This window comes from Solanum pennellii, chromosome 1, assembly GCF_001406875.1.
Source record: "Solanum pennellii chromosome 1, SPENNV200".
Taxonomy (NCBI): Eukaryota; Viridiplantae; Streptophyta; class Magnoliopsida; order Solanales; family Solanaceae; genus Solanum; species Solanum pennellii.
The window spans coordinates 46,269,023-46,278,750 of NC_028637.1; the positions used below are offsets into that span (position 1 = coordinate 46,269,023).

At 32.1% G+C, this 9,728-nt stretch overlaps 1 non-coding gene and 1 pseudogene across 1 annotated transcript; both read right to left on the reverse strand.

Annotated features, from left to right (window-relative positions):
• Nucleotides 1-1,477: 1,477 nt before the first annotated feature.
• LOC114075755 lies at nt 1,478-1,673 on the reverse strand. Its single transcript, XR_003576148.1, has one exon. It is a non-coding gene; the product is annotated as a U2 spliceosomal RNA (small nuclear RNA).
• Nucleotides 1,674-2,993: 1,320 nt separating this feature from the next.
• LOC114075763 lies at nt 2,994-3,206 on the reverse strand (annotated as a pseudogene).
• Nucleotides 3,207-9,728: the final 6,522 nt, after the last annotated feature.

Consider the following 9,728-nt stretch of genomic DNA (forward strand, 5'->3'; position numbering starts at 1 on the left):
TTATCTCATTATTTGCCTATGGTTCCCACAACCCTAGTTATGGAGTTTAGTTACTCATGGCCATAATCACAATATTCAAATATATTAAATAAGAGTTCATGTACTTACTTCAATGAGAAAGAGTAAAATCCAAAAGTTTGCTTAATTAATCACTAAAAATCACTTGCAAGAATTCTCAAAGTAATCAATAATCTCACAAAAAGTCTAATGATTATCAAGAATCTTCCAATACAATGTTTACCAATACGAAGTTTAACAATCTAAGAGTCTAACCTAACAGAGTCTAACCTCAAAAACGAGGTTTTTCAAACTATTTATAAAAAAAATAAAACCTAATTAAACAAGGACTCTATTTGCTAGAAATCTGCCAAAACGCGGCTGGGTCGACGGACCTCACGATGGATCGTCGTGGTCACGAAGGACCGTCATGGACTCCGTCGTCCCATATTTGTGCAATTTCTTCTGCTTCTCTTCTTCATTACCCTCGACGGCAAGTATGACGGACCGTCATAGGCACAACGGTCCGTCGAGTGTCTACGTTTCAAAACACTTCAACTCTTGGAATCTGGGTACTGGGATTACTTCTCTGAACTTCATGACGAACCTGCAGGACGGACCGTCATAGACACGTCGGACCGTCACAAGCTTCGTAACCCCACACTTGGTTAGACTTCCCCATCTTCCTTCAGCAGCTTCACTACACTGCCACCTACGGACCATCACAAGCTTGACGGACCGTCATAAGATCCGTAGGTGGTCTCTTCTGCATTTCTTCGCTCAAAATCTCCGCATTCAGCTTTGGACATATTTCCTACAAAACAAAGAGAAACTTATATAAAAATTAGCACAAAAAGACTTTCGGACACACTAAACTTAAGGAAAAAGTATTAATTATACCGTGAAACCACGGTATATCAATACAAAAGCATGCTATGAATAAATGTTTGTTTTAGCATGGTTTTATTGCATGTCATCATACTTAGTGAATTAAATGTACTAATTCCATATATTATATTATCTCTAAAGGCGTAGGTGACAAGTTAGAAGTTTATTGAAGTGAAGCTTAAAATTATCATCCTTTCAAGAAGGTCTTGATATGTCCTCACATGATTCGAGGACATAGCTATGTTTAGCTATTTTTTCAAAAAATATTGTATTAGACTTTGATATTTTATATTTTGTTGATGTATGGGCTATGACCCATTATATTTGTGTGTCTAAGATGACTACAAGGAGATTTAGCATTTCCTATGTTTTCTATGAAAGGGATTTTGAACTATTCTTTTATTGTTGTGAAACTTTTTAATTCCGCACTACTTTTCATACATATATGTGATTAATGATGTCTAAGGGCTTGTGCAAGACCTCTGAGAAGTCGAATAGACCATGTCCCTACTTGAGGATGCCATTTCTTCTAGGGTATACTCTCGGATCATGACAACTGTTATGAAACAAAATGTTTTTCAAACTAGAATTGGTGGGGTGAGCTAGGCCAAGGCAATAGTGCAACACCAAGGCGACTCTTGAAGGTCCCTATAGCAAGATAGTGTATTAGACTTTCCCCCTCCAAAAATAGAGTTAATAGCGTGTGAGTCAATGACTCACATATCAGAAATTAAACTGATAAGAACAAATACTAAACTTGATCTTAGCCAAAAGGCCGAGAAAGGTATGATTTTTCATGTGTTATACCGCGCTAATTTATATGTTACTCGTAGAATAAAATCTCTCTTTCAGTCAGTATGGGACTATAAGAGCTTCCATATATAATTAAACTAGTAATCATCTCTCTGGTTTTATATATTAAACTAATTTAATTCCATTAATCATCTATAATTCCATTGATCAAAGAGTAGTGACTGAAACAATTTAGGTTTGTTAGCTGGCAAATAGTTTCAACAATGTTGCTGAAATTAAGAGTAGATCGCTTTGTCATGTTAGTACTTTTGCTAAATGTCTAACATTCTTCTATGAAGAATTTTTTTTAGCTTTAAGAGGTGATGCGGTCAGTAACAGAATCAAGAATGTCACATAAGGTACGGATTTATGCATGTGATCTTAAAGTTATTTTGTGAGTGCTAACATGAGTCGTATTGCCTATTACTAAGCTGCATTACTGACAGAGAAAAAGATTTTATAGTATCAAATGCTCTTCACCGACCCCACCCTAGTAGTTTCACCTTCCCTACAACATGACTTGAACCGTCAACCTACAGGTTGATGTGAAGATGCTCCCCCACTTGAGCAAGCCTACTTATCTTGCTACAAGTTTGATCAATTATACAGATTGCTTATTCAATTTATTGACATAACATTTTCCACCACAACGTATCAATCTTGGTCAAAAATGTTAAAGGTTAATAATAAATTCACCAAAATCCTAAGTACTAATATATTTGTCCTAGATCTCGGAGAAACTCCTTCAACAAACAATTGAAAGAAAGGTTTACAATTAGAATTGGTGGGGTGCGCCGAGCTAAGGCAGTAGTGCAACACCTAGGTGACGTTTAAGGTCCTGATAGCAAGCTACTGTGATGGATCTTCCCCTCATATTCCTCTGTTGTGAACAAATATTGAAAACTAATAAGAAACACAAATTATTTTTCATGAATCTTTAAATATTTGTCGATTAATAACACAAATCAAACCTTTTGATCCTCTAGAGATTTGAGAGTGTTGAGAATGAGCTTTTATAGTTCCCCAAAAATTGATAAGCAAGAATAAATGCAATGCCAAAAGGCGCTTTAAGGTACTGAATCTCAATAGCAAGATACCATATGGACATCCCCTCAAAAATAGAGTTTAAGTATTATACTTGATTTTACCAGATACTACACTTGATCTTACATTAGGGTGATACTTTGGGAGTATGTAGCTAAAATGGTATTCTTAAAACATTAAGCACCAGTGGTCTAGTGGTAGAATAGTACTATGTCACGGTACTTACACAGGTTCGATTCCAGGCTGGTGCTTTATTTAAGTGTCAGGAAGATAATTGTGCCATGAAGGCCCCAATAACAAGCCACCATGGTAGGCCTTCCCCCTCTAAAATAGAGTTAATATCGTGTGAGTCAAGTTGCCGTGGTGGACCTTCTCCCTTGAGAAATAGAGTTAATATTGTGTGAGTTGATTACTCACATATTATAAATTAAACTGATAAGAACAGATAGTATACATGATCTTAGCTAAAAGGCCGAGAAAGGTATGATTTTCCATTTTTTATGCTGGGCTATTTTATATGTCACATGTTAAATTATATCCCTCTTTCTAGGCAGTGTGGAACTTGAAGAACTCATTAAATATTTCTCTCCAAACACAAATGCTTAAAATATTCTTTTTTTATGTGCATTCACTAATCTCTTCAAGCTGATCTAAACATTCATATAAATACGATTCATCATACATATTTCTGGGATAAAAGTGTGTGACTTGTGAGACCCCTTTTTCGTGCATCAGCGGCGGAGGTAGTGTTATTCCAATTTAAGTGACATTATTGAATTAGGGATTACTTTTTTTTCAAAGTTGCCACTTGGAATTGAGTTATGGTGTTAAGTCACCTTTTTTTTTTTGTTTAATCCTTAATAAAAAAAGGAAATGCCTCTTTTGTTTGGTTTGCAAACCAGAAATTTGGGTAAGTAATTCTGTTGACGAAGGAGAAGGTATTAGGCATCCCTCGAGTCTTGTGGTTCTAACACGGTCACTTGTATTGACTTATACTTCTTTTAACTATTTTTTGAGTATATTTTATATGCTACAGGTTCGCTCATGTTTTTATTGTTGAATTTTTATTAGTCTTAAACTGGATGCATAACTGTATTCTTGATCTTGACATTTAGAGACATAACTGTCTACTTCGCATTTCACCTAATCATATATTTATATAAAACAAAACCCTATGCCCGCCTATGTGGCGCAACCACAAACCAGAATTCTCTTTTAACTTATTTATTTCCAAAATAAGTTTCCCTTTTATGAAAGGTTGTGTTTTTGTTAAAAGTTGCGACTTTGACAAAAAGTGTTGACTTTTTATGAAAAGTTGTGACATTTACAAAGAGTTACAATTTTTACGAAGAGTTGAAACTTTTATGAAGAGTTTTAACTTTAACGAAGAGTTGCAAATTTTATGAAGAGTTGCAACTTTTATAAATAAAAATTGTGACTTTTATGAAAGATTGTGACTTGACCAAAGAGTTGTGACCTTTTCGACAAGGCACAATAAATATTTATTCACACTACTTTTTGTTGTCTATAAATAGATAGATTTTCTCTAATTTTAACACAATGAAATTTCTGAACTTCTTCTTCTTCTTCTTCACAATTAAATATTTGTAAATTTTTCTCCGTTGAGTGGCTCACTGACACCATTATTTTTGTATCAACACACTGGTGAACAGAATCGTTCTGTCCTGAGAGGATCTATTCTTTTAAGTCTCGGGTACTAGAATAAAATAATTTTCTTAAGGGGGCAATGTGCATTGAGGGGTATCAACTTTTTCTTTATGTTTGATTTTATTATTGAAGATCCTGTTATGCTTTTTGCAGTCATTAATTTATGCTTATTTTATTAATTTTTATTTTTAAGTACATGTTTAAAACTTTGTTGTTTATGTTTATGTTTTTGATCATTATGTTGAAGTAAAGATATGTTAATCAAGAGTTTAATGTAATCATTAGACTATTGGTGTCATGTATATTAGAATTCTTAAACTTGTAAAATAGATGACTTTGATCTTTGTAGAGTTTTCAGTGGCTAAAAGATCCATGGGATATCCAAGAAGGGAATTTAGTGTTCAAAAGATATGTGGTTCTAGACTACCTTAGAGTTTTATTTATTCAACTTTTTATCTTATCGAGGCATTTAATCTACTAGTGACATCCAAAAAATAAAGGAATATAGCGGGATGGTAAATATTGTACTCAACCTTAGTCAAACCTTTGGGGTTCAAATGTTGGGTTGGAGTCAATGAATTACCCCTCAAAGTAGGATGAATCTACATTAATCAAATATTAAAGAAATAATTATCTCCTTATAAACATTAGATTAAAAGTCACAAAAAAAAAGTTTTAACTATACTGATCGAAACATAAATGCCAAAATATGTCTTTTGTCTATCAAAGTAGTGTCATTGACTTCGTGTGATTTTGAATGAGGGACTTGCGAATACATCATTTAATCCAATTTCGAGCAACATACGTTATTTCATTGAAATCTAAGAAATGTGTTTTTATATTTTAATAAAGTTATTAAGTACACAATAAATTATATAAGATATATAATATTCAGATTATGTATGTAGATGCCTTGAATATGAGGAAAACTCTCGCAGTTGATAAATAAAATGTTTGTACCACTTTTTAAAAATAAAAATATAGAAAATCAAATAATTACATATATTTTCGAAAGACTTTGATGATGACCACTACAGTAAAAAGAAGAATTAATAACAAAATCCATAAACACGTAGAATCAATTTATTTTTTTAAGATTACAAAACATTTCTATCTTCTTTGGATAAAATATTCTTGAAAATTTATCATAGGGTTGTACCCTCTCGAAAACACTTATATTATCAAATGTTAGAAGTAGATTATTGACGTAATTCACCACCGCGTGAAGCGCAGATAATTTACCTAGTAATTGTCTATAAGTGTTACTTTAAATTAATAAAAGTTATTTATTTTTTTATACAAGGTGCGTCACTGCATCTTGCATTTCTTTTACTGTCTTAAAAAAAGATGTGTATCCACATTCTTAATTGAAACAAATATTTATTAATATGTCTAAAACTCAACTAGTCATTTAAACAAATATTTTTCCTTCATTCATAAAACTAAATAATGTAAAATAAATCTAAATGTTGAGGATACACTATATACTTTTGACATTATTTCTATATCGTTTATTTTATATGTTAATATTTTATATTTTTATTACTCTTAAAGTTAATGTCAAAATTAAGTATGCACTTTCTAATAAAATAAAACAATAAAGAATTGTTAAAAACAAATCCCATTTTGTGTTTGATAAAATATAATAATAATAATTTATTTTTTTATTTATTGTTGTCTAATTGTACCAACATTATCATTATTGCCTAAATCAAGACAAAAACAATGTTATAATCCGTTCATTTTTAAGAGGTCACAACTAAAAAATAGAAATAAATAAAATAAAAAGTAATCATTGTTAAAGCTATCATCATTTATTTACAGATATATAATAGCTAACAATCTGTTCGTTTGAGTCAAATTACATTAAATTTCATGATAAATCAAAGAAGTAAAATTGAACCTTAAAACAAGAAGTAAGAACCGCAAAAATCTTGACCAAAACTAAATTAGAACGCTCTTCTTTTTTTTTTTGGTGTGGATGTGTGTTTGTATTTTTGTTTGTTTTGCTCATGGTTCTTGGTGTTTGTGATTTTTTTTTTATTTTTTTTAATGATGCTGAATTTTTTTTTCCTGATTTTTTGTATGTTTTTTTTGGTGTATCTTTCTGATTATTTGTGTCTTTTCTGTAGGTTGGGAAAAATAGGTATATAGTAGTGTATGTGCATGTGTTGTGTTTCTGTAGGTTGGGAAAAATACGTCTGTGTAGGTAGGTGTACATGGGTAGAAAGGGAAGTGGGGTGGAGTGAATTTTAATTTTGTAATGATATAATATAATATAATATAATATTGATTAACTGTTTTTTTAAAACTAACAAAAGTTGAGAAGTTAATAATAAATTATAATTAAAAAATACTAGCTTATTTATTAAACTAAAACAAAATATAATACTTTTTCGTTATTTTTCGAATCTTTTAAAATAAACTCATCAAAATAAGATGAAATTAAAATATCTAGTTTAGACTTATAAAACATTTAAGAAATAAAATAATGTAAAACTTATGTTCGGTCAAAAATTACGTATCTACATTACTGACCAATTAGAAGTACTCTAAGAAGTTCATCTATAAAAATTAAGGCCAACGGAACAAAGTTTTTGATTTTTCTTTTTTCTTTATTTATTGATAAAAATCATCGGTGACTAAGTTCAATGTCTTCCAAGAAGAAACGTACTTAACTGATTACTTTTCATTTTCTTAAGTTTTTGGTGAATTCAGTTATCCAATATCTACGTGGTTGGTAGAGCTTCATGATTGTGGAATTGACCGAAAACCACAACCTATCTTGAAAACCACCAATATGTAAGTTTGTTGAATTGTACAAATTATTTAGTTTGGAAAAAAATTGGTGAAGATGGAAAAAAATGGATGTTGAGAATTTATATGCAAAACCCAACTGATTTTGGATGGAGGTGTCATTGCAATTGTTGAATTGCTATTTTTGTATTATAGCATTTTATTATAAAGGGAAAAAAACAATATAATGTACTAGACTGATCTTATCTCTATCATTTTCAGGATCTAAATAGGATAGGAAATTATAAGACGGTCAGTAGCATTACATGTGAAAGATAACTTATTCTCCTTTGTTCTAGTCTAGACTTAATGTCACGCTCCGAGTCTACACCGTGGACGTGGTCAGCACCCAAATGACCATTTCTGGCTTGATCAGACCCTTGGCCTGACTTACATAACTCAGCAGAAGATTTAACTTTATACAAGAAACATTCTCATAAAAGCAACTTGAATTAAATATATATCCAAAATGACACTTAAGCCTCACAATAATATCTGTAATGCAAATAATCAGAGACTCAAAACTAAACTATCTAACCATCTATCTGTCTATGAAGCCTCTATAATTCTAAGATGGATATTAGGACATACTCCACAACATCCTATAAAAGAAAGACAGAAAAGCATCTAAATGTGTCCTTCAGAATGCAAGGAGACTCACCACTGACTCCGAGTGCTCAGCTGGATCAACGAGGCACTGGATGATGTTGATCCTGGTTTCCTGCATCTCATTTTGATATGATGCAAGACAACTGGTATCAGTACATTGAATGTACGAGTATGCAAGTTGAAATGCTAATAAAACTTAAGCTTGAAAAGAGTAAGAAGAAACCCTTACATTGGCTCTACTCAACTCATGATAACTTGACTAAATATAAAGCAATAATACACATACAATATATAAAAGCTTGTAAAACAAGTAAACACTTAGTTCGTTAATGAAAAGCAATAACAAATTCAACTTTAATTATATATGAAGTAATATAGCTTTTGTGGGAGTTTCTCTAACCGACAACCACACTATGAGCCTATGTGATAATACATCATTTTGTCCACGCTGTCAGAACAGTCGTATACTTTGTCGTCGCATAGAACTACTTAACTCAGTAGATCCATTAGCTTAACTTACGTGATCATCTAAAAAGTATGACCCGTTAATACCCATGATGGATACATAGATTTCATGTAGACTTGAGTTAATATGAACTCTCATCACCACATCGGTGCTCAATACTACTCCCAAAATATAATTTATCTCATGCTTTTAAAACAACTTCCTTCTCTGGGTTGAGATAAGTGCTCAACACTTAGCTTTAAAATGCTCTCTTAAAATCAACGTTCCTTTTTCTTGCTCAAAACTATTTTGAAAATCTTAGTTTTCTTTTAACTTAAATGTGAAAACATTTATAAACATTCAAGGAATACTTAGTTCCCTTATGACTTTTTAGAAATGAACTCAACTCTTTTTGTTCTTTAATTAACTTGAAAGTTAAGTCTTAAATCAAATCTTAGGGGATATATAGTTCTGTTATATTTCGTTGAAGAAGAGACTTTAAATTTTTACTCTTTACTTTAACTTGGAACTTGAGTCTTAAAACGAAGTTAAAACATTTAGTAAAGACTCTTGAAAACCTTTAAGAACTTTGCCTTGACTTAGTTTTCTAGACTTAACTCTTAACTGCTTTGACTTTGATCTTAACTTTCCTTGAATTGGATTATGGAATCAAGGTTATGATTCCTGTTCTTTGGTGATTCCTAGGTGTTCAGAAATCAATTGAAGTAATTAGAATCACTGGAGAGTGTTAATATACATTAGAAGGACTTAAAATGGACAAACCATTAAAACTGGGCGAAAAATGCTGATTTGGGTACGTTCGGGGTGCTCGGCACTAGATCATTTGGTCTGAGACACCATTCTAGCGCACTGAATGTGCGCCGCCCCAGGACTTCTGGCGCAGATGGGGCATGCCGCGCCTGGTGCTACCCAGATGTGTTTTTACAGTTTTCTTCTCTCGTTTTTTTATCGTAAAATGCCTAACCCTCCATAGTTATTTTTCAAAACCCTTATGATCATTAATACCTTTAATACACAATAGATCTAACTCGAAATATAACTCAGATATTATGAATCAACATCAATGGGCATTCAAACAACTCAACCAATAGGAATTCGATAAGATTCATCAAGAACTCACACTTAATTGAAACAAGTTTGGTGCCTGGATGAATTAAACCAACAAGAAAGATCTCATATACCTTGATAGGGATCACCACGGACAAATCCCACCACGCAAATCCTTGGTGGTCTTGGCGAATCCTTGACTTTTCTCTCTTTCCTTCTTCTCGTCTCTATTCTCCAAAACCTGAGCGTAAAGCTAATTTTCTATATGAACTAAACTTGTTTTTACCCCAATTAAATTCCTAAAACAAAATTAGAAATTAATTGGTGAAAATACTAGTTTTCCCTTGCTTAAATACAGATTGGGACCTTCCTCAATCCAACAGCCTAACTTTCGATATGCATATCTCTCTCATACGATATC